This window comes from Pipra filicauda, unplaced genomic scaffold, assembly GCF_003945595.2.
Source record: "Pipra filicauda isolate LSUMZ 115617 unplaced genomic scaffold, ASM394559v2 scaffold347_size1265977_pilon, whole genome shotgun sequence".
In the NCBI taxonomy this organism is placed as follows: Eukaryota; Metazoa; Chordata; class Aves; order Passeriformes; family Pipridae; genus Pipra; species Pipra filicauda.
In genome coordinates this window covers 461,975-487,375 of record NW_024104473.1, presented here as the reverse complement: position 1 = coordinate 487,375, position 25,401 = coordinate 461,975, and the positions used below count along the sequence as shown (strand labels likewise).

General features: G+C 52.6%; 1 long non-coding RNA gene across 2 annotated transcripts; it reads right to left on the bottom strand.

Moving 5' to 3' along the window:
* Positions 1 to 4,770, bottom strand: LOC113992923. 2 transcript variants are annotated; one of them, XR_005564673.1, is made up of 2 exons: positions 4,726 to 4,770; positions 1 to 1,141 (listed from the first exon to the last, which is right to left on the bottom strand). It is a non-coding gene; the product is annotated as an uncharacterized LOC113992923 (long non-coding RNA). The 2 variants fall into 2 exon arrangements; XR_005564674.1 differs by lacking the exon at positions 4,726 to 4,770 and adding an exon at positions 1,563 to 3,737.
* Between the last annotated feature and the right edge of the window lie 20,631 nt (positions 4,771 to 25,401).

Here is a 25,401-nt window from a genome sequence, read left to right as displayed (position 1 = left end):
TCACCACTGAAAGGGACTTTATTGAGCTGCAGCACAAACACCTTCCCAGCAGGCCAGGGCAGGAGGTGCCCCCAGGACCACCAGCCCAGCAGCTGGGCTGGCAGGAACACCATCTTCTCAAGGGCTGGAGCCAGGGGCTGACAGCTGGGATCCAGCCTGGGGGCTGGAGAGCACTCAGGCATCAGGGCCAAGTCCTGCCCCCTCACTGCACACAGTTCAGCCCCAGCAGCAGGGGCATTCTCTGCCTCTCCCTCCACTACTCTTTGGGACCCAACAGCTCAAGGCTGTGGAATTTTAGCTTCATAAATGTTTTACATAGTTGAGCTTCATGAGAACTGGGGCATTTTTGAGTCTTCCTGACTCTTCCAGGGCTGCACTTGCCAGGATCCTTTGGGCCTGGTGTTTTGCTGACAGGCAGGGCACTCAAGGACACAACTCCTCCTTAGTCAGGGAATAATAGGAACAGTTTGAACAAACACAATCCAACACCTCAACTACAGATTTAGGGGATACAAAAGGAAAGGAGCAAGGCCTCACATCCTGATTGCCCCCAGAGACAGAACTGTGGCCCCTGAGCACACACAGCCCTTACCCTGCTCCTCAGGGGCAGCAGCCCCGGGGCTCAATTCTCAGGGAACTTCTCATCCTTTCCCTTTGGGCCTTTGATCCCTGGGCAGGGCAGAGACGCACGAGAAACAACTCCTGGAATGGATCCCATAGACAACAACTCCATTTTGTGCATAAAATCAGTACAATTACTGCGATTACTGGATGGATTCAAGTGTTCAAAAACGTGGGAGCAGATGGTGAGAATGCTGTAAATGTGTCCCACCAGTGGGGAGCAGGGAGTTGTTCTACCTAATGCCCAAAGGTCACTCATTGACCCCTATATTTACTGCTTGCAGTTGGTGATCGAGTCAAGGCTTCTTTCAAAGTTGCAGGGCAATAATTTGCTCTTACCTACAAAAACTCCCTGGTTGACTTACCCTGAAGTGTGTTATTTTTCCAGCACAACATCAGTCGATGCCCTGCAGTGATTCAGGAGATAAAATCCAGTTAATTTTTGCAATCCAGGATGTGAATCCAGTCCTCCAGGTCAGTTCATTGGTACTCGTTAGGTCAGTCTGTGCCTCCTTTCTTTCTATTACAGTAGACACACTATGGCACGTGCACTCAGCCCAGTTCATAAATTACTACCCTGATCAATATTTGCCACAGGAGGATGATGCCCAACTGTGCCACCCCCTGCCCCAGCTGATCCCTTTGCTCTTTTGGCAGCACTTCCCCAGAACAGCCCCGCAGGCAGAGCCCAGGGGATGGCCCTGCTGCTGTGACACTGGGGCTGGGACTGGCACCGCTCACACAGGGGGACAAGGATGCCAGGGAGACCCCCCGGCCCCAGCACCGTAAGGGAAACTACAGCACTGCATGGCAACAGTGCTCCCAGCCCCTGGAATCACATCCATCCCATCCCACTGAGGGCACCAACAGCCGCCCGCACAATGAGCCCGACAGACCCCGGCCCTGCCAGAGAGTCCCCCCGGGCACAAAGGGACACTGACCCCTGGCCAAGGGCCATTTGCTGCCCGGGGCACCTTGTCCTGGGGGCCTGGTTTGGAGCTGCTTTTCCATCTCCATCCAAATCAAACCAAGGCACCCGACCCAGGCACCTTTCCCAGGGCACTGCCCGGGCCAACAGCATCGCCCAGAGGGACCACAAGGGCTCTGAGGATGGCCAGGACCCACAGTCTCTGTAAGACATCAAGCTCAAACATGGCAATGGCATTCCCTCCACTAACAGTTATTCACACCAACATATTCCCATGGTCCTGTTTCATTCCCACAGGTGGGGCATCTCATGCAGCTCATGGACGACTTTTGCCTCCCCCCTCTGGCACGGGTTATAAGCTCCTGCTTTCCCAAAGTGCTTCCCACTGACAGATGGGGCTGACCCAGCAGTGAGCCAGGCATGCTCCCTCTCTGCTCCCAGCACTTGCTCTGGGGCTTTTCCCCATTTCCCAGTGATTTGTGCTCACTGTCCAGGGGATCTACACTTGTTGCTTCAACCACAGGGCTGTTGGCAACTCCCTCCCGAGGCCTCGCTCCTGCCCCGACCCCTGCTCTGGCTCTGGCTTGGATACACCATCTCCATTCCATGGTGCTGCCTTCCTGAGCAGGGCCTGGCCTGTGCACCCTGGAGGAGCTTTGTACCCACGGCCTTCTGGGGATTTCCACTAAAGCCCAAGAACATACTCAGAGCCCCTTCTCCAACAGGGGCTACCTTGGGCTGGCTTCCAGTAACTTCCTATTCCCAAATCCTAAAGGCACTTCCTTCCCACCCTACTTCTGCCAGAGGCTACAACTGGCACCATTACCACTGGTAGGAACCTTCAGTTCCCCCTCCCTGGCTCAGATTGGCCACAGGTCCTGAGCCTGTTGAATTGCTCCCTGAGCTGTCTCCAACCCTCCCTGCTGCTCATTTCCCACTCAAACTCACAGATCTGTCCTGGGACTTCATGGCCCAGGCCAAGGATTGATCCCAAAGGAGGACCTTGTTGTCACCAAAAGCCAAACCAACCAATAAACTGCTGGGCTGCCACCTGGCTCTGGGGGTGACCAAGCCTGAAGTCTCCTGCCTAGTCCTGGGCAACACTTCCTGGGGACCACAGCACCTCTGAGTTCCTAAAAATATCACAGGTTGGGCAGGTGCTTGGATTTGGTCTGGATTAACTCCCCCCTTCCTTTCCAGGTGCTGCACTACTCATTCTAATGGTGCTTGTACTCCCTGAACCATTCCCTCACCCACCCAACCATCCCTCATGCCCTCTCTGACAAGGACAGTGGGTCCAGGTGTTCTGCCACGCTCCCAGGGCACAGGGGGGGACTGTGGAGCCACCCTCGAGGGGGGAAACGTGCCCTGCCTGCCCTGCCCAGGGAAAGGGAACTGCCCCCAGTGTTCCCCAGCACAAGGCCCCCTTGGAAATATCCACTGCAATGGGACACTCAGGGACAGCAACAAGCACTGCACGAGGCTGCTCTGCCACAGGACCAGTTTCAGCCTCAGCTCTTCTCTGCACCACTTCACTTGGTTTGCCACCTCATCCTGCAGTCAAAACTTGCTGTCCTTGCAACCTTTCAGGGTGACCATAAATCACAGAGGCCTCTGCTCCAGCACCCACGAGGGCCTGAACCATCTGACAGGATCCATTTTCCAAGGAATTCAAAGCTCCACCTGAGGACCAGGATCTTTTCTCACCCATCCCTGTGCTGGAGCTTGGTCTCCATCTCACTCTGCTTTCAGTTCCCTCCATGGTTGAACACTGGCAGCCCTGGCCCTGGGTGGAGCTGGGCATCCTGATCCCATCCCTCCTGGCCCCGGAACCGCTGGCTCAGCAATGGGGGGCCCTCCCTTGCCAAGGGCACGGTCCCGTCGGGGCTCACGGGGGAGCAGGAGGTCCAAGGGCTCCAGCCCTGCTGCTACAACCTTCCAGCACTACAGCCAACAGAGGAGCCTCTCCAGCCCTGCCTCCCAAGGCATCCTGAACAAACCCAGCCCAGCTCCACAGGACAAACTGCTCCCTGTCTGCCCAGGCCACTCAAATCCAGAGGCTCCCAGGTCATGCAGGACAACTGCCCAGGGGATCAGGGACTCCAGTCCACCTCTTCCTAGCACAGGTTTGGGTGAGTTTGGCAAATAGAGAGACTCAGGAATTCCCCAATGTTTTCCCAGTTTAACCCCTGTCACACCAATCACCTGAACACTGCCAGTCCTTCATTCTCCCTCTCTTGGGTTAAGGACTGAGGAAGTTGGACCTGTGTCTGACCAGGACAGGTGCAAACCAAATGCTGGGGACTGGAACACACACCTGGCACTCCTGCAGCTCTCACAGTCACATTCCAGAGAAAACAGCCAATTGGACCCTCACCGCTCATTTCTTAATCCCAATCCCACACTTCTTTGGCACTTGGAGCACCACTTTTAGAACCCAATTCCAGCCCATTAGAGAGCTCCCTGTCTAGCAGGGACAGGGACCCCTGGGATACTCTCAGCAATGCCTGAATCCATGGCAGGGACCTTGCTTTGAGCTCCCCAGGGCCGGGCACCCCGAGGATCTCCCCGAAGAATCCTTTCGGTGCGCGCTGGAGTCCTCGGGGTGCCCCAACCCGGGGGGCACCCACAGCACTGTCCCTACAGGGGGCCAAGTTGGTCCTAAACTGCAGGGGGATCTTGCCTGTGTCCCAGACTGGTCCGGGGATCTGAGGCCCTTCCCGAGAAAATCTCGGTGCCGGCGTGAAGGGCCAGAGATCCCTTGGAGCCACGGGAGAGCAGGCACAGAGTCCCTCCTGGGGGGCAATTCTGCTGCCTGAAAACAGCTCTTCAGAGAAGCCTCTAAGGCTCAGCTGGTGAGTTTTCCAAGCCAGGCATTCCTTGCTTACAACACCCTGCCATGATCCCAGCCCCACGGGGGTCCTGGCAATCAGCCCCCAAAGGGCACACGGAGGGGTCTCCACTGCAGCTGATGGGAGGGGTCACCATTACAGGAGGCTTCATTTTCCTTCCCTGCATTCCTGTTCCACATTCAGGGCATTTTCCAACACTTATCACCATACACACCTACCCTTAGAAGGTTTCCGAGGAGCTTCACCGAGGGCCTTCCCAGGTCTGCTCTGTCTGGAGCCCTCAAAGTCCTCAGGGCCTGCCTGAGGAACCTCAACACAACTCACCTGCTTACACAGCAGCTTGGTGCTGCTTGGCTGCTGCCTCACTTCCCTTCTTCCTTCTTTCTTCACCTCCCTTGCTTGGTCCCTTTCAATCCCTGGGCTCAGCTCTGGGCACTTTCCAGGCTCCATCCCACTGCAAAAAGGATTAGCTCTTGTTACATCTCAACACTCACATATCATTCCCCCTTTTGCCTTGACACTGGGCCATCAGGCCAGGGTCTCCTTATTTAAAGCACAGTTTGACTCCTCAGTGACAACAACTGACAGCCCTGAATCCTAACACAGGCTGAGACACAAACACAGATGGGAACTCTGAAGGATCCACTTGGTTCTGCTCACCAACCAAAAGGAGCTTTCTGAACTCAAGGAGAACAGACCCCAGGTCCTTTTACTGCAATTTTACCTGCTATCAATGTGACCCACAAGACCTGCAAAGGCCCTTCCCACTTCCCCTGCAGGGCTGGCAGTGCCACCACTGGACACGGCCCCAGGGGCTGGGCAGGAACGGAGGGGCTGGGGCGTCCAATCCATCGGCCCAGGCGGCACCAGGAGTTCCTGCAGTTCCTGAGGGGAGAGCCTCAAGACAACAAAGGATTAGGAAGAGCATTTCAAACTTTAATATCTATATCCCCTGGAAGATGGGGAGTTGGACAAGGCCTACTGGGGCAACAAGGACACACTCAAGGCTGTCTATTCAAAGGATCTACCAGCACTCAAAAGCTGTCACTGTCCTTCTGTCAGGGGGAACTCAGCAAACTCTCTTTGCCAAGAGCCTCCAGGAGGATTTCCAGCTTTTGGGGCTCCCTTTTAACTATTTTTCCCATCACTGTAGCTGGGACTGTCACCTGCCCTACAGGGGGAACAGCCCACAAAGTTCACTTGCAGGGATGCCATTAACTCAAAGTCCCTTCTCAGGGGGGTCACTGCACACCTTGGCCTTTCTTTGCCCTCCCCACCAAAGATGATTCCAACACTTCTGACACATCTGGCAGACCCAGAGCTCTCCTCAGGGAAGGCTTCAGCTGCTTAAAGGCTGCCCTTGCACCATCTAGCCAAGGCAGCAAATGCTTACAGGCTGTTGGAAAAGTTGCCCTAACAGTCTTACCACACATGCAGAGGGAGCAATCCAGAGTCCAGCCCGTCCCACCATTCCCAGGGAGGCAGTTCAGGGGCTGCCTGGGGCTCAGGGAGGAGTCAGGGGGCTTCTTTTCTTCCTTCCTGCTTTCCCCAGTTTCTCCTGCAAAAGCAAAGCTTTCTTGGCTTTCCTTGCTCAAGGACATGCAGCAAAGGCCATCTTTGCAATCCAATACTGGAAACTACTCAAGGTTGTCATTCAAGGTGCTTCTCTCAGGTCCTGCACTAATCAATCATCTTGGCCATTGGTTCCTTGGCAGGTTCTGCATTCACGTCCTACAAGCAAACCAGGAGGAGCAAATTCAGCTGTTCCTGCAACCAATCCAGTCTGGCATTCTGATTTTAAAGGATACTGGCTTGGCCTTACCAGGAGAGATCCCACACCAGGGGTAATACCTACAGGTTCTGCCCTCTTCCACTCTCCTGCAGTTCCACTGGCCCACACCACAGGAACAACTGCAGCTGCCACTTCAGTCGGGGCCTTGCTGCTGACAGGAGTTATTCCCTGCACAACAAGAGCTGCTGCTCTGTCACATTTAGTTTCAGCAACTACAGTTTCATTATCCCTGGTTTTCCATTGCATTTCTGCCTCCACTTTTCCAGTCCATCTCTTCCTAGCACAGGTTTGGATGAGTTTGGCAAAGAGACCAACTGAGGAATTTCCCAGTGTTTTCCCAGTTTGACCCCTGTCACACCAATCACCTTAACACTGCCAGTCCTTCATTCTCCCTCTCTTGGGTTAAGGACTGAGGAAGTTGGACCTGTGTCTGACCAGGACATGTGCAAACCAAATGCTGGGGACTGGAACACACACCTGGCACTCATGCAGCTCTTACCATTACATTCCAGAGAAAACAGCCAATTGCACCATCACTGCTCATTTCTTAATCCCAATCCCACACTTCCTTTGCAGTTGGAGCACCACTTTTATAACCCAACTACAGTCCATTAGAGAGTTCCATGTCTAGCAGGGACAGGTACCCCTGGGATACTCTCAGCAATGCCTGAATCCATGGCAGGGACCTTGCTTTGAGCTCCCCAGGGCCGGGCACCCCGAGAATCTCCCCGAATAATCCTTTCGGTGCGCGCTGGAGTCCTCGGGGTGCCCCAACCCGGGGGGCACCCACAGCACTGTCCCTCCAGGGGGGGCAATTTGGTCCCAAGGGTTCAATGGACAGCCCAAAAGGCATTTCAAGAGTCCTTCTTTGGAACCCACCAATGGGTACGGGGAGGAAGCCACAAGAAGGCCTCATTTCTAAAGGCAAGGGGATCTTGCCTGTGTCCCAGACTGGTCCGGGGATCTGAGGCCCTTCCCGAGAAAATCTCGGTGCCGGCGTGAAGGGCCAGAGATCCCTTGGAGCCACGGGAGAGCAGGCACAGAGTCCCTCCTGGGGGGCAATTCTGCTGCCTGAAATCAGCTCTTCAGAGAAGCCTCTAAGACTCAGCTGGTGAGTTCTAGAAGCCAGGCATTCCTTGCTTACAACACCTGCCATGATCCCAGCCCCACGGGTGCCCTGGCAATCAGCTCCCAAAGGGCACACACAGGTATCTCCACTGCAGCTGATGGCAGGGGTCAGCATTACATAAGGGTTCATTTTCCTTCCCTGCATTCCTGTTCCACATTCAGGGCCTTTTCCAACACTTATTACCATACACACCTACCCTTAGAAGGTTTCCAAGGGGCTTCACCGAGGGCCTTCCCAGGTCTGCTCTGTCTGGAGCCCTCAAAGTCCTCAGTGCCTGCCTGAGGAACCTAAACACAACTCACCTGCTTACACAGGAACTTACTGCTGCTTGGCTGCTGCCTCACTTCCCTTCTTCCTTCTTTCTTCACTTCCCTTGGTTGGTCCCTTTCAATCCCTTGGCTCAGCTCTGGGCACTTTCCAGGCTACATCCCACTGCAAAAAGGATTAGCTCTTGTTACATCTCAACATGCACATAGCATTCCCACTTCATACTTGACCCTAAGGATCCACTTTGTCCTGCTCACCAATCAAAAGGAGCTTTCTGAACTCAAGAACAACAGACCCCAGGTCCTTTTTCTGCAACTTCAGCTGCTATCAATGTGACCCACAAGACCTGCAAAGGCCCTTCCCACTTCCCCTGCAGGGCTGGCAGTGCCACACGGCCCCAGTGGCTGGGCAGGAACGGAGGGGCTGGGGCGTCCAATCCATCGGCCCAGGCGGCACCAGGAGTTCCTGCAGTTCCTGAGGGGAGAGTCCCAAGACAACAAAGGATTAGGAAAAGCATCATTTTAAACTTTAATATGTATATCTCCTGGAACATGGGAAGTTTGACAAGGCCTACAGGGGCAACAAGGACACACTCAAGGCTATTTATTCAAAGGATCTACCAGCACTCAAAAGCTAATCACTATCCTTCTTGCAGGGGCAACTCCGGAAACTCTGTTGGCCAAGAGCCTCCAGGAGGATTTCCAGCTTTTGGGGCTCCCTTTCACCCATTTTTCCCATCACTGTAGCTGGGACTATCACCTGCCCTACAGGGGGAACAGCCCACAAAGTTCACCATCAGGAATGCCATTAACTCAAAGTCCCTTGTCAGGGGGGTCACTGCACACCTTGTCCTTTCTTTGCCCTCCCCACCAAAGATGCTTCCAACACTTCTGACACATCTGGCAGACCCAGAGCTCTCCTCAGGGAAAGCTTCAGCTGCTTCAAGGCTGCCCTTGCACCATCTAGCCAAGGCAGCAAATGCTTTCAGGCTGTTGGAAAAGTTGCCCTAACAGTCTTACCACACATCCAGAGGGAGTAATCCAGAGTCCACCCCGTCCTACCACTCCCAGCAAGGCACTTCATGGGCTGTCTGGGGCTCAGGGAAGAGTCAGGGGGCTTCTTTTCTTCTTTCCCGATTTCCAGATTTTCTCCTTTCAAAGCAAAGGTTTCTTGGCTTTCCTTGCTCAAGGAGATGCAGCAAAGGCCATCTTTGAAATCCAATACTGGAAACTACTCAAGGTTGTCATTCAAGGTGGTTCTCTCAGGTCCTGCACTAATCAATCGTCTTGGCCATTGGTTTCTTGGCAGGTTCTGGCATTCATGTCCTACAAGCAAACCAGGATGAGCCAATTTAGCTGTTACTGCAAACAATCCAAGCTGGCATTCTGATTTTAAAGGATACTGGGTTTGCCTTACCCATATAGATCCCACATTAGGGGTAATACCTACAGGTTCTGCCCTCTTCCACTCTCCTGGAAGTCCACTGGCCCACACCACAGGAACAACTGCAGCTGCCACTTCCGTCTGGGTGGCTTTGCTGCTGACAGGAGTTATTCCCTGCACAAGAGCTGCTGCCCTGCCACATTTAGTTTCAGCAACTACAGTTTCAATAGCCCTTGTTTTCCATTTCATTTCTGCCTCAAGTTTTTCAGGAAGTCTCTTCCTAGCAGAGGTTTGGGTGAGTTTGGCAAATAGACCAACTGAGGAATTCCCCAATGTTTTCCCAGTTTAACCCCAGTCACACCAATCACCTTAACAGTGCCAGTCCTTCATTCTCCCTCTCTTGGGTTAAGGACTGAGGCAGTTGTACCTGTGTCTGACCAGGACAAGTGCAAACCAAATGGTAGGGACTGGAACACACACCTTGCATTCCTGGAGCTCTTACCACTATATTCAAGAGAAAATAGTCAATTGTACCATCACTGCTCATTTCTTCTGTGCCACAGCAACATCATTCCAGGCCTCTCACTGCCAACCTTATGCTTCTCCCAGCAACTCCAGTGGCACCAAAACTTGTCCTGAAGGCACAAAGGCTCCTTTTGGGAGCACCACGACCTATCTAGACTGTAGCACTGGAATTCCATCTCCTGGACAGGCTGGGAGAAGCAGGGAAGAAAACCAGGAACTTACAGGTCAATTGGGGGCACCTCTTCATCCAACAGCAGCTCCAAGAAAGGTACTGAGTCAACACCTCACCCAAGACACAGGAAAACAACTGCCAACACCTCAACAATCACTCCAGTTTTCAACTGATAAAGCAACACTAAAGAAAAGCTTTTCAGACACTTGGGAAGAGTCCATCCCACTTTAACCAGTTTGTGGGACTCGTTCCCAGCCTCCTGAGGTTCATTTCCCACCTCACTCGGGGCTGCAGTACACCTGGTTCTACACACACACACACACACACAGGGAGCTGCTCCTTCTTGAGTCCAGTCTCCTGGTTCCCCTTGCAGCTCCTCCAGCTGTTTGCCCAGCTCTCCAGTGCCCATTCCTTTGCCCACTGCACTTGTTCACAGCCCCAGGGCTCCCAGGGCCACCCTGGGCTCTCCCCTGCCCTGACACTCAGGGCCCTTTCCCAGCCTGACTCCATCCAGCACTGACCCAGCTGCTGCACCTGCAAGTCTCCTGCTCCTGCCCTCCCTCTGCCTGCAAAACACCCCTGCCAGCTCCTGCACCCCCTCCTCTTACCTCCCAGACAACAGGAGCTGCATCCTCCTGGATCCTCCAGCTGGATGCTGCTGGCTCTGGGCAGCTCCCACCCTTCAGCAGGGGATGCCAAAGGCAGCTCTGGGGACTGTCCCGAGGGCAGGGACACCCACTGTGGCTCACACCAACACTCAGCCAGCTCAGGCCTGGGCTCTTCTGCCTGCAGGGCAACAAACAGCCAAGCAGGGACACTGGGACACTCCAAGGAAACAGGGACAACACACTCAGGAGCCTGGGACACCACAGCCCCCAAACCTGCCCAGGCTCCAGCTGCTGCACAGACCTGTGGCCACACAGGACCCAAACCCACCCCCAGCACAGACAACCCTGGGCAGGTCAAGCTGCTCATTCCCAACCACAACCAAACAGCCAGTGCCACTGTCTGCCAGCCCCTGCTCCCAGCAATCAATCATCTTGCCTATTTCCTTTCTTTACAGGTCCTTGCATTCACATTCTGCTATCAAACCATCAGCAGCAAATTTAGCTCTTACTAGAACCAATCCAGCTTGGCTTCCTAATTTTAAAGGATACTTGGTTTGCCTTACCAGGAGAGACTCTGGCTTAGGGGTAATTCTTACAGGTTCTGTCCTTGTCCATTTGCTTGGAATTCCACTGGCCCACACCACAGGAACAACTGCAGCTGCCACTTCAGTCAGGACCTTGCTGCTGACAGGAGTTATTATCCCTCTGTAAACACCAAACTGCTTCAATACAAACAATCCAGTGGACACTACAACTCCTTGGCACTTTCAGTGGAACCAGTGCAAGTCAGTTCCTAAGTTACACAAGGTTTTCTTCTCAAGTTGTAATTAATTCAGATATCAAAACAACAACAACAGCTGTGAGATAAGAGATCCCCCCCAATGGTTCTACTTGTAGGGAAACAAAAACCCAAACCCCCATCCCCAGTACTACAATAGCTCAGGCTCCCAGAAAGGCCCAGGGGCTGGGCTGGGCTTTTGGCTGCCCTGGAGCACAGGCAGGAACACGATGTCACCACCCCACGGGCACAGCTGAGAACCCAAAGAGCAGCCACACCAGCAGCTCCTGCCAGCCCTGCTGGGCTGGGCCTTGGGGAGGAAGGGCACTGGCCTTGCTTCCTGCCTAGGAGCAAAGAGCCTCCTTGCTGAGCACTTCTCCTGCCAAGGGCATCAGCTCAGATAGGAAGTTCATCAAGGGCAGCTTCTTGCACTGAGCAAGATTCCTGTTCCCTGGACAATCTCTTTCCAACTGAACTCAGAAGTACACACAAAACTTCAGGGGTTACCTAACATTTCTTACAAGAACCTCTGAGACTCAACTGATGAGTTATAAAAGCCAGGCAATCTTTTATTCCTATGCTCTTGAATCATTCCAGCCCACCAGGGGCCCTGGCAATCAGCTCCCAAAGGGCACACAGAGCTAGCTCCACTGCAGCTGATATGGCAGCATCACAGGAGGATTCATTTTCCTTCCCTGCATTCCTAATCCCTACTCAGGACATTTTCCAGCACTCATTACCATACACACCTACCCTTAGAAGGTTTCCAAGGGGCTTCACCGAGGGCCTTCCCAGGTCTGCTCTGTCTGGAGCCCTCAAAGTCCTCAGGCCCTGCCTGAGGAACCTCAACACAACTCACCTGCTTACACAGGAACTTGCTGCTGCTTGGCTGCTGCCTCACTTCCCTTCTTCCTTCTTTCTTCACCTCCCTTGGTTGGTCCCTTTCAATCCCTTGGCTCAGCTCTGGGCACTTTCCAGGCTACATCCCACTGCAAAAAGGATCAGCTCTTGTTACATCTCAACACTCAGACAGCATTCCCCTTTTTTCCTGACACTTAGCCATTAGGCCAGGGTCTCCTTATTTAAAGCACAGTTTGACTCCTCAGTGACAACAACTGACAGCCCTGAATCCTAACACAGGCTGAGACACAAACACAGATGGGAACTCTGAAGGATCCACTTTGTCCTGCTCACCAATCAAAAGGAGCTTTCTGAACTCAAGAATAACAGACCCCAGGTCCTTTTTCTGCAACTTCAGCTGCTATCAATGTGACCCACAAGACCTGCAAAGGCCCTTCCCACTTCCCCTGCAGGGCTGGCAGTGCCACCACTGGACACGGCCCCAGTGGCTGGGCAGGAACGGAGGGGCTGGGGCGTCCAATCCATCGGCCCAGGCGGCACCAGGAGTTCCTGCAGTTCCTGAGGGGAGAGCCTCAAGACAACAAAGGATTAGGAAAAGGATCATTCTTTCCTTAATATGTATAGCTCCTGGAACATGGGGACTCGGACAAGGCCTACTGGTGCAACAAGGACACACTCAAGGCTATCTATTCAAAGGATCTACCAGCACTCAAAAGCTGTCACTATCCTTCTTTCAGGGGCAGCTCAGCAAACTCTGTTGGCCAAGAGCCTCCAGGAGGATTTCCAGCTTTTGGAGCTCCCTTTTAACCATTTTTCCCATCCCTGGAGCTGGGACTATCACCTGCCCTACAGGGGGAACAGCCCACAAAGTTCACCATCAGGGATGCCATTAACTCAAAGTCCCTTCTCAGGGGGTCACTGCACATCTTGGCCTTTCTTTGCCCTCCCCACCAAAGATGCTTCCAACAGTTCTGACACATCTGACAGACCCAGAGCTCTCCTCAGGGAATGCTTCAGCTGCTTCAAGGCTGCCCTTGCACCATCTAGCCAAGGCAGCAAGTGCTTTCAGGCTGTTGGAAAAGTTGCCCTAACAGTCTTACCACACATCCAGAGGGAGTAATCCAGAGTCCACCCCGTCCTACCATTCCCAGCAAGGCAGTTCATGGGCTGTCTGGGGCTCAGGGAGGAGTCAGGTGGCTTCTTTTCTTCTTTCCCGATTTCCAGATTTTCTCCTTCCAAAGCAAAGGTTTCTTGGCTTTCCTTGCTCAAGGAGATGCAGCCAAGGCTATCTTTTCAATCCAATACTGGAAACTGCTCGAGGTTGTCATTCAAGGTGCTTCTCTCAGGTCCTGCACTAATCAATCATCTTGGCCATTGCTTTTCTTGGCAGGTTCTTGCATTCACGTCCGACAAGCAAACCAGGATGAGCAAATTTAGCTGTTACTGCAACCAATCAAAGCTGGAATTCTGATTTTAAAGGATACTGGTTTTGCCTTACCCATATAGATCCCACAGGAGGGGTAATACCTACAGGTTCTGCCCTCTTCCACTCTCCTGGAAGTCCACTGGCCCACACCACAGGAACAACTGCAGCTGCCACTTCAGTCAGGACCTTGCTGCTGACAGGAGTTATTCCCTGCACAACAAGAGCTGCTGCTTGGACACATTTAGTTCCAGCAACTACAGTTTCATTATCCCCAGTTTTCCATTTCATTTCTGCCTCAACTTTTCCACTCAATCTCTTCCTAGCACAGGTTTGGGTGAGTTTGGCAAAGAGACCAACTGAGGAATTCCCCAATGTTTTCCCAGTTTAACCCCTGTCACACCAGTCACCTTAACAGTGCCAGTCCTTCATTCTCCCTCTCTTGGGTTAAGGACTGAGGAAGTTGGACCTGTGTCTGACCAGGACAGGTGCAAACCAAATGTTGGGGACTGGAACACACACCTGGCACTCCTGCAGCTCTCACAGTCACATTCCAGAGAAAACAGCCAATTGGACCCTCACTGCTCATTTCTTAATCCCAATCCCACACTTCTTTGGCACTTGGAGCACCACTTTTATCACCCAATTGCAGCCCATTAGAGAGCTCCCTTCTAGCAGGGACAGGGACCCCTGGGATACTCTCAGCAATGCCTGAATCCATGGCAGGGACCTTGCTTTGAGCTCCCCAGGGCCGGGCACCCCGAGGATCTCCCCGAAGAATCCTTTCGGTGCGCGCTGGAGTCCTCGGGGTGCCCCAACCCGGAGGGCACCCACAGCACTGTCCCTCCAGGGGGCCCATTTTGGTCCTAAACTGCAGGGGGATCTTGCCTGTGTCCCAGACTGGTCCGGGGATCTGAGGCCCTTCCCGAGAAAATCTCGGTGCCGGCGTGAAGGGCCAGAGATCCCTTGGAGCCACGGGAGAGCAGGCACAGAGTCCCTCCTGGGGGGCCAATTCTGCTGCCTGAAATCAGCTCTTTAGAGAAACTTCTAAGACTCAATTGGTGAGTTTTAGAAGCCAGGCATTCCTACACACTATAAGATATTTTAAAAGCTTACTGAGTGAAGAAACATACAGCTTTTATCAGTGACATCTGATCTCAAACAGACAGCTCCTTTCTCCTTTCAGTACAAAATTACTTCCATGGTATCATTTAATAGGAAGTGCCCAGGAACCCCAGACTGTGCTTTCCAGAACAGAAAACAAACAGAGGGAAGGAGCTTTGCACGAGTGTAACATACTCCAGAACACACCTGACTTTAGTTTTACTCTTGATGTTCAAATATAGCAGAAGATAAAAACTCCAGCAGGAGAGCTGGCACATTACCCATGGTACCCTGAAAGTCCACCTTAAGAGAGCTGGAGAAAAATCACAGTTGTGCCAGTCCCTTGTGCCTGCAGATGGCTGGGGATCCTCTCCATCCACCTCATGCTCTCCCAACAGCAGAAAGGGTGACCTCGGGGACATGGTGGCACTCGACATCCTGCTGAGAGAGCAAGGAAACCTTTAGCATAAAGGGGAGTTAGAATCTAAAACTTCCTTTCCTGGGAGCTTTGTGAAGCCTGCAACCAAGAGGGGGAAAATTTGCATCTCCTTTGGTGCAGGTGTCAACAGAGGCCAACAGAGCTTGCACCTTGTTCAGACAACTGTGTCCCTTTTGGCTCCCTGGCAGCTCCAGTGGCACCAGAACCCCCTTCCTGCACACCCACGGCTGTCACACACAGGCACCCACACACCTTTGCTCCAGCCCACACGGGGCCAACATTTCCTCACCCTGCACATCCCAAGGGGAGTATTTTTGCTAGAGAGCACAGCAACCCCCCTGTCCTCACAAACTGCCTCCCTGCAAAACAGGAATCATTTCTCCTGGACACTTCGCCCACAGTCAAGGGCTTTTCAAATGTGCTCAGGGTCCCTCCCAGCTTCTGCCTGTCCTTGCATTTCAAGGCATGGGCATGTTTCAGCAGCAGAACCCAGCTCCTCCCTGGCAGTATAAGCCCTGCTCTTACCTGGACAGACTCCCGGGCTGGGCACATGAGCTGTGGCTCATGGAGCAGCTTCCCAAGGCCCTTCTCTCTCCCCGCAGGAAGCACAACTCGCCTCCGCACCAGGGGAAACCACGAGCCAGGCTGCAAATTGACACAGAACAAGCAAAAAGCATTAATGCAGCACCAAGAAACTGAGACCAGTCTTTGCCTCGTAACCCTGCACGGGGAAAGGGTTTGGAATTCCAAAGCAAAACCTGATACACTCAGAGAGCACCAGCCCCGCAGTCCTGCCACGGCTCCCCCAGGGTCACCCGGCAGGGAAGGGGTTTACCCGGCCCCCGCTGCCCAGCACAAGGCGCCCCTAAACGCCCCCCGGCTCCCCCGGTCACAAACCCAGCGGCCAAGGCGCTCTCCCCTCCGCAGCCCGGGCAGCAGCGGGGCCGCGCCCTCAGCCCTCACACACACAACCGGCCCCACCCGCCCCGCCGGCCCTTTATACCGCGGGCCGGCAGCGCTGCCCAATCAGCGCTCGAGCGCCGCCGCCCAATCCCAGCCCGCCGGTCCCCGCGGCCCCGCCCCGCCCGCTCCGCTGAGGGAGATCGGGAACTGGGGACAGGAACCTGCTGCTGGGGGAGACACCCTGGACATGGAATTGCACACGGGCACCTGAAGCCCAGGCAATTTGCTTGCCTTGGCAAGGCCCTGCGTTGCTCCCAGGCACAGGAAATCTCTGTTTCCCTGCCCAGCCCTGGAGACAGGTGGCCCCTAAAATCCCCGGCAATCAGGAAGCACAGGCTGCAGGAGCTGGCAGGACCCAGTGGCCGTGTGTGCTGTGTGACACCGTGTCCTGCAGTCCCACGGACCTGCACAGCAGGGACAGGTCCTGGCAGCGTTTCAGTGCCAAGGCCAAAGCTGAGGCTCAGGGACAGCTGGGGCACGTGGCAGCTCTGGGAATCTCTGCCATGGATGTCTGGGCATTCCAGGACTGCCTGCTGGGCAAAGGAGCTTCTCTGCAGACTGTGGAACCAACAGGTCTCATGGACTGTAAGAAGCCAGAAGTGCTGCAGGACTGTAGAGGAATCTGGGTCAGAAGAGACAGTTCAAGGTCTCTAAGTCTGACCTCCTGCTCAGGCCACAGTCACCAATGGGATCGGACCGGGCTGCTCAGGGAGGGATCCAGTCATGTTTTGAAACATTCCACGGATGGGGATACAACAACCTCCCCAGGCAACCCATTCCATGAGCGACTGCCCTGACAAAATACCTCCCCCTCCCATGCGGTTGGAAGCAACAGCTGGGCTGGCAGGAGCAGAACCTCCCTGCTGGGCCATTCCCCAGCAGCCCAAATGCCCTGCCCAGGGCTCGGTGCGGAGGCCTGGGCGGCTCGTTCCTCCAGCTGGGCATTTTAGGAGCTGCCCTTGCCCCGTCCCTGCCAAGTCCCTCTGGCAGTGGTGCAGCTCCTCAGCTGGAGTGCCTCTGAGGGACCCCTGGCCACATTTCCCAGCAGCTGAAGGAAGGGAGGGTCACCCCCCAAGCTGGGCTGCCTTTCTCTCGCTGCCTTTTCCCCACCTTTACACTGCAGTGACAAGAGCTGCACTTTCCCAGGGAACGGGGCAGGGACAGGGGAGAGCAGCAGGCAGGAACCCCCTTCTTTTCTGCAGGCCAATGACTAACTGTGTGTGAAGGGACAGCGACTCTGGTACCAACTCCACCTCCCACTTCTTGTCACAGATCGATCTGAGGCACTTGTCAGGTCAATACCTGCCCTTTTCAGGAGCACCAGGTTCGTGTTCAGTGTCCTCATTGTAGCCCACGAATCCCTTTAGGTGTTAAATCAGCCTCTCTGTCCTGATTCTTCTAATGAAGAACTAGCGTTTAATGAGAGATACAAATTATCCTGAGAGTGTCTATGTTACAAGCTCAGTTTGGCAGTGTTGCTATCCTGGAAAGTGTGGGACAGGGACTGTCAATTCTCCTTATGCTGCTCTTAAACACCATCCCTACATTGCCAGGAGAACTCTGGAGGGAGAGACAGAGAGTTTAAACCATGAAACCTTGGCATCGCAATTGTTATTTCTAAGGATGTGTTTCTATCTGATACAGTTGTTGGGGCGATTACTCTGGAGAGTGTTTTGTACCTCAGGCAGTAAGTCTGATGTATCAGCCTCTTCGTGAGCAGGAAGCAGCACGTTCCCCAAAGGAATGTTCTGTCAGACTCTGTCAAACCCAGCACGGAGGTGAGCAGGAGTGGTGCTTGTGCACAGCTGAAGTGAAGCTCCCTTGGATTCGAACTGCTCTGGGAGATCTTTGTTGAGATGGGTATTTCTGCACAGCTTCTTGTGACATGTGGAATTTAGAGATGAGCTGATAAAGGCAGTGACACTGTTCTGTCATCACTGAGCTTTTGAGGATTTCCAACCCCTTACTCTTAAGTCCAGGGGCTCGTTGCCGGGGGTCCGTGCTCGGGGGTTTGTTCCCGGGGCTCGTTCCCGGGTCCCGCCCGTGCCCACTGCAGGTCCTGGCCAGTGCCGCCTCTCGCCCGGCAGGCGGAGTGGGGGCCCCGCGGCGGGAGGACCGAGGTGGGATTGGGGCTGGGATCGGGACCGCTGCGGCCATAGCGGGGCTGGGACCCCCCCAGGGAACGGGACACGGTCCCGCTCGGGCCGGGGGAGCCGGGGCTGTGCCTTGGCACGGGAGAGCGGTGACCCCGGTGGGCACGGCCGGGACTGCAGCCCCGGGGCGCGACCCAAAAGCGGGGGATGGACCCCAAACCACGGCCGGGATGAGAGAGTGTGTCGTGGGTGGCCATAACCACTTGTCCCTCCCGCAGTCCTCGGCCCTGTCGCTCAAGTCCTGCAGTGCGGACTCGCCGTTCCCGGTAGCTGGAGAGGGCTCCCATCCCCGGGCGGCCCCAACGCCCCTAAATCCCGCAGCTCCTGCTCCCGATCCCGGGGTGCCGGCTCTCCTCATCCCGCCCCTGCCGCAGGTATCTGTACGAGTACGCCAGCAGATACAGCCAGGCGCCCCTGCCTGCGCTCCTGGGCTCCACCAGGACCTTCCTCTCCATGGTCTCCACCTGCTGCATCTCCCCTGCACCCACCGCCTGCTTCCTGAAGGAGGTGACACCCCTGGCACCAGTGGGCTCATCTCCATGCTGCTCCTTGGCAATCCAGGCGAACCAATGACGCCTGCTTCCAAATTTCCAGCCACTCCCCCATACCACCACAGTGATCCGCAGATCTCAATTCAATCAGACAAGACTCGACACAGAAGGAGCGAAAATGGACATGAACTCTCCCCTAAATGCATAAAGCTACTTTATTTTCAGTAGACATTTAATTTTGAAAAATAGAAATGCTAAAATATCTCATCATCTTCATCTTTTGATTCCATAAAAGTCACAATAGAAAGCTTCATAAAACTGTAAAATACTATAATGTTATAAGGAATTTCATGGTTTATATTACTGGGAAAAAAAAATCACTTGAATAAGATTTGAAATGTTTTCTGCTTTTTTCCTTTTTGTTCCACCATCCTGATCCACTTCATTTCATCCCAAGTTTTCATTCCCTCCTCCAAAGCAAATACAGACTTAGGAGAATTAAAAACAATAATAAAAGTAGCTGAAAGTGCTGTTGATTCAAAATCAAAATACAAATACAAAGGTGTATCAGCAGGCCAGAGGCTGGTGGCCACCGTGTTCCCGGAGCTGGGACAAAGCTGGCTGTGGCTGGTGGCCGTCAGGGGTCCCACCGGGAGCTGGGACCTTGGATTTGTGAGGGGAAGGTCGTTGTTGACGGCCGACTGATCTCAGAGGGCTTTGGGTCAGCCTCCACACCTATTCCCTGAAGCGCCCACCCAGGCTTTTCCTACAAAATACCCAATTTGGATTGAGCTGCTCCTCTTCAGGCCTTTTCCCACGTCTCTCCAGCCTTTTCAGAGCAGGTTTCAGCTGCGTTCCTGTGACATACAACACAGCTTTCATGGAAACGGAAGCGAAGACCCCTTGAGAGTGAGCGGGGGATGTACAGAGGGGACGGCTCCTTCGTGGGAACAGATGCTCAAATTTGGCATTTAAGGTCTCAGCACCACCAGAAAATCCTCTCGACTTCACCACCAGGAACTTTGGTTTCACAAGGACCAAGCGGCAGCACATGCCCTTCCTCTGCAGTGGGGTTGTCTCCATCAGGGAATTCACCTGGACAGTTTGGGGATTCTTTCTTCTTATTTTAATTTTTGGACGAAGCTTTTAGTGTGTTCCCTCATGTCCTGGTGAAACCCAGTTTCCCAAAGGCTTGTTTAGATGCACACACCAGTATAAACATGCTACAGAGAGAAAATCCTCCCCTGAGGTGATTGCTCACTTGGTGCCACCCCAAAATCCTGGGATGCCCGTGCCTGGCCTGCTTGGTCCTGCTGCATTGCCGGGTCTGGGGCTGAGAAGCTGAGTAGCCAAGATTTCAGGTAAATTCCACAGATGATGGTGTGGGATGCAGGAGGATGCGGATCACATCCCGTCTCCTTCACAGCAAAGATTACTCATAAAAAATAAAACCCATAAAACCAACACAACCCTAAAACAGCCAGATGCTTCGGAGCAGAAGGTGTTAATGGAACCGATCCAGCCCCGCGCCACGTCCTGGAGATTGTGGTGTGGTGGGTTTGTTTTTCTGTAAAAATCACATTATATATGGTACAATACATTTTTTACAGAAAGCCTGGCATCTAGAAATAAGAGGTAGAACTTTTAGATACCTCTGTATCTGAAACCCACAGAGCAATGCTCCGGTTGCCCAAGGCCTCTCTATGCCACCAAAAGGAAAGGGACTTGGGTCCCAGCTCTTAAACCCTAAGGATAATTTAAGGATTTATCAGCTAGGGCTTTAGGTCCTACTCCCAGGAATTACCAGTCTGGCAGCAGCACTAATTTATTACTCTGATTTGTATTTCTCCCCTCCCAACTCACAACAAAACAGTATAGGACACCCTTAGTATATTAAAAAGTCAGCCCAAAGGCAAAAAAGCCAAGGTCAGCTGTGATTCCTCACTTAAAAGAGGAAAATGTAAAGTGGGAATGACTGAAAATAAAGATTACAATCAGCATTTATGGATCTTAACGTGAGAAATTAAAACCAAGAGAAGAGCACAAAAGCAAATCATCGAAGAAGGGAAATAAGTTAATGACCAACTGATCCCTGCCTGGGCAGCTTAATGACACAAATAATTAATTACTCTGTTAAGTGCTGATTTTTTTTGCAACTGCTTGGCACCTAAGGAAACAAACAGTGACAGGACAGCGCTGCAAATCCAGAACACCAGACTCAGAGGAAAAAAATAAATCCCACCATCAGCAGGTTAACACCAAGGGGGAGGGGAGAGGAGAGGTTCGGAGAGGTTCAGAGAGGTTCGGAGAGGTTCGGAGAGGAGAGGTTCGGAGAGGAGAGGTTCGGAGAGGTTCGGAGAGGTTTGGTTCGGAGAAGTTCGGAGAGGTTCGGAGAGGTTCGGAGAGGAGAGGTTCGGAGAGGAGAGGTTCGGAGAGGTTCGGAGAGGTTCGGAGAGGTTCGGAGAGGAGAGGAGAGGAGAGGAGAGGAGAGGAGAGGAGACCTGTCAGGAGCTGGAGAAAAGCACTTAAGCTGGAGGCACCAGAAGGAACAACATTGATTTTGTAACCAGCAAAGGAAAAAAAACCCAAAACAAAAAGCTCACAAAAGCAAAATCTGTCATAAAGCAGAGGCCTGGAAATTAAAAAAGAGAGGAAAAAAAAGAGAACAAGAAAAAGTACTTCTCAAGTAAAAGGAAAGATTAAAAAATAAAAAAAAAATCACTCTAAATATATAGATATATATTTGTAGTGCAAGTCAGAGTCAAGCAGGCATGCGAGAGGTTAGTTCTATTCACTGTCGGCAGGTTTGCTATCACTTAGGAAAGGCTCCATGATGTCCATTGGTATTTTAATACTTGGGACTTTTCTGAGTAGGGGCAGTCAGACTGTGAAAGAAACGTGTAAAAGCTCTTAGAACATTCCCACTGCTCTCTCTCTTATCGTCTCCCACACATTAAAATTATCCTTCACATAGTTTCTGTAGGAACGGGGGAAGAAAAGAAGGAAAAAGAGAAAAGCATTGTCCAGCTTAGTTTTAGTTGCCTGGTGGATTCCACTGGTTCCCCACTGCACCCCACTTCCCCTTGTTCTTCACACTCCAAAAGTAAAACAGACTGAAAGGATAATCTTGTGGAATTGTAAATTAACACAGATCTTCCCCCTTTCCCACCCCACCAGCTTTTAAGACACCATCCCATTCTGCTTGGAGTCGGCTGCAGGAAATACAGACAGAAAACGGATCTGTAGGCAGACATAGCAGGGCACTGGCTGCTGGGAAAGCTCATCCAAACCCTTTATCCTGCCGGCATTTCTGTAAAACCCCTTAGTTGTTCCCAGTTGCTCTATGAGGGCAGAGGTTCTGTACGCTGGGCTGGTTCAGCAACTCCTCTTTAATTAGGGTAAAACCCAGCCTCAGTTACACCTCTAGTTCATCAATTCCAGGACCCTTGGAAGGATTCAGGATCCCCGGCCTGGCAGGACAAACAGCAACCAGGTCAGGAAGAGACAAAGGGAAAAGCTGGGGGACCAGCAGGGCTTACACCCCACTGCCTTCTGTCACCCCCCTGCTTATGCTTAGCAGACGGTACTTGGAATTATTCTGCTTTGTTAAAAATAAAGGAAACTTCTCATAGCCAAGGAAAGGTTGATATTGCCTAACTTGGCAAAGGCAGGAAGGTGGGATTTGCAAGAAACATTGGGACAGCAGCCCTGTGCCCCAGGACAGAAAGCCTGTGAGCTTTGGCTTTCCGGTGCAGTGTGTGGCGCAGCCTGGGCACTCTGTGCGGAGTAAGTGGTCTGTTTCCTGCTATTCGAGCAAGCCACATCAGCTCATCTGCACCTAAGGACCTTGTGAGGTAACCAGGAGACGAGTTGAGGTTCTTCCTCGGAGATTTTTACTTCATGGAGGAGCTCCTTTCAGTTCAGCGCGGGTGAACGGAGCTGCACTGCAAGCTCTAATCATCTCATCATTGAATGCAGCTGAGGGCGTTTGTGGGGGATTTAAACTGCAGGGAGAAACTGCTCCCAGCTCAGCCCGGCTCAGCCCAGCTGCCTTGCGAGACCTAATCAGCTGAGCAGGGGGTGGAGTCCAGGTGGTTTCTGGGGGATAGAAATTGGAGCAGGGGAAGAGGGGTGTGGCCTGTTCGTAAGGCGGGGTACTTTGAACAGCAGGTCGTCCAGGCAGAGGGAGTAAAAGAGAAGAACCACTCTCCTTCCCAGCTGTCTTTGGTGGCCTATGAGGTAGCTCTGCGGCTAACGTTTTTTATGGAATAGGACTGAGAGTTTAAGTGGAGCACTTCATCAATAGACGGGGTGCAGTTCAATAATGGAAAGAAAAGCTTTACCGTGTGTCTCTCAAGTTCAGCTAATGGCCCACTTTTGATATAAGGTGGGCAGCCAGGGCTTTCTGTGCTGGCACCTTTTCCCTGCGAGGAATCCTCATTTGGATCGGGTTTGGGGGGGCCGGGCCAAAATGGCGGGGCGGGGCTGACCAGTGCCTGAGAGCACTCAGCCCATGCCTGTATTCCAGGAAAAAATCCTGCTACATCCAAGCCTTTGCCAGAGCACAATCAGACTCCCTTTTCCTTCCACAAACACTCCTTCCTTAATAAAGCCTGAAGGAAACTACATGCTAAAATATAGCACTTGGCAAAAAAACTGTGTGGTTCCTTCCAAATCTAAGTTTTAGGAGAAGAATAAGGCAGGAAAAGGAATTCAAGGATGAAACCAGGGCCAACCAGGGCCAGTGAGGATAGAAAATACACACCCACCACCTGTTAAAAGGTGACCCCAATACACCGTCAGGTTTCTGTACCTCTGGCTGGGCAAGTGAGGCACATGGCAGGTCTCCAAGAACCAGAGGCCAGCAAGGAATATCCCAACACACCTGTAGGGATCCAGCTTGCCCATCCCTTGAGAGAGGAAATCCACTGAGGTTTGGTTTTCCTTCACACCAGTTGAGTTAAAAAGCTACGGAGTGGGCACAGTAATGAATCCATGCTGGATGCACAGCCCTGTGGGTTAAAGGGAAAACAAGTTACCAGGTGAGAAGGATGCTCAGGACAGACCAGAGCAGCAGTGCTTGACTGAGGAAAGGCCACTTGCCAAGTAAGACCCAGACAGCAGGAGCAGAGCCGGATGGTGAGTAACGCTGCCGTCAGCGCTCCCATTGGCGTGGCAATTCCAGGCAGGACTCTGCTCCCGGGGTCTGAGGGGGAGCTCTGCTACCCTTTGACTTCAGAGGCATTTCTAGTTCTGGCAGCTCCAATCCAAGGCTGCTGCCAATACAAACTTGGCACGGCCCAACCTCTGAAATCCCTGGATTAGGTGGTGGGGCTGCACTCCAAGGCCTGCTCCGCAGGCGCACACGGGGGGAACAGGACACGCCGGGCGAGGGGGATGAAAAGAAGCCACCTGGCACATTTCCAGTTATCCCTGCCGGGATCCTGGGATGTACAGATGTGTGGATGGGCGAGTGCTGCTGGGCAGGGCTGTGCTTTGTTTCTGGCTCCTCCAGCCTTCTGGCCTTCGGCCTTTGCTTCAGCGGAGATTCTGACTGGGGACAAAACCCAACGGTACCATCGGCCATCACTCAGCACCACCCTGGAGTCTGGAAACCTCAAACACCTTCCTCACCGACGTTCGTTGATGCTGAAGAGCCTCAGTGACTTGCTGAAGTGCAGCTGTATTTCCTGCTGGGAAATCAGAGACAGTTCCAACTCTTGCATACACAGAAGTTCTCCATTCATGTGGAGCTGTTGCTTCAGGACACCCATGGCTTTATTTGCCCTTTGTATCCCTGGACAAACTTTGAGGCACAGGGTAGTTCTGGGTGTGAGCTGGAACAGAAAGTAAACACCACAGGGTGGCAGCTGATGGCCAGAGCTCAGTGGGGTGTTAGAGATCACACCTCTAGCAGTGCTGCACCAATAAACTCCACATCCAAGCAGTGTATCCAGCCATGCCCTGGGAATTATGGTAAATGTAATCCCTAACTGGCTGCAGGCTTTTATAAACACATTTGCATGTCTGGACACACTTAACTCGGCTCCAGTCACTTCTCAGATCATTGGGTTCAGCTATTCCATGTCTTCCACCCACAACTGGTGCCAGATTCTTCTGCTTTGATACATTTAGTATTAGAAAGGGAAAGAATACTTACTTGCAGATAAAAATATGGATGAAAAGAATTGTTCTTTAACACACAGATTCCAATGATAATGTATGAACAGTCAAATGATGGGGGCATCAGAAACACCACCAAGACAAGGGGCTGTTCAGATAACAGAGCAAATGTTAAGAAGTGCTCTGAAGTGATGATGTGCAATTGCTGCAAGGAGAAGACACTATTAGACGATTTTTCACCCTATACAAGGACTATAAAACTGGGGTAATTTTGAGACCAAGTTCAGCTAATTTCTTGGACAAAATGTGTAAGAAGCAAAAGGGTTCTTTAAAAATATATATATACAGCATTGCATTAGAAAGATTTCTCCTAAAATGGGAAGAGCTAGCACACAGGAGTGAGGATTGCACAGCTCCTGTGGTTCTTGATAGCTTCACTAAGTGGCTTGAAATGGCTTCCCTAGTAACAGCTTCTCATCCCACTTGAAGTTACAGACTCGTTTACATACAGGTCAAGAGAAGACACCTTGAGTAGAATGTCTCCCAAGCACAATTTAAATAAATATATACCTGTATACAGTCTATGGGAAAGCACAGTACATCCGATGTGCAGAGCTCACCTGGAATTCAGGGCGGTTCAGCCAGCTAAGGACCCAGCCAAGCCCCTCTCCCAACCTTTTAACAGCTCACTGAGCAGCAGGCCCGGTCCCACAAAGCACAGTCCTGCCCTCCAGCTCAGATCACAAGAAGGGGCTCAAGAGAGCACCTCAGAGGTGCCGAGAGGTCTGG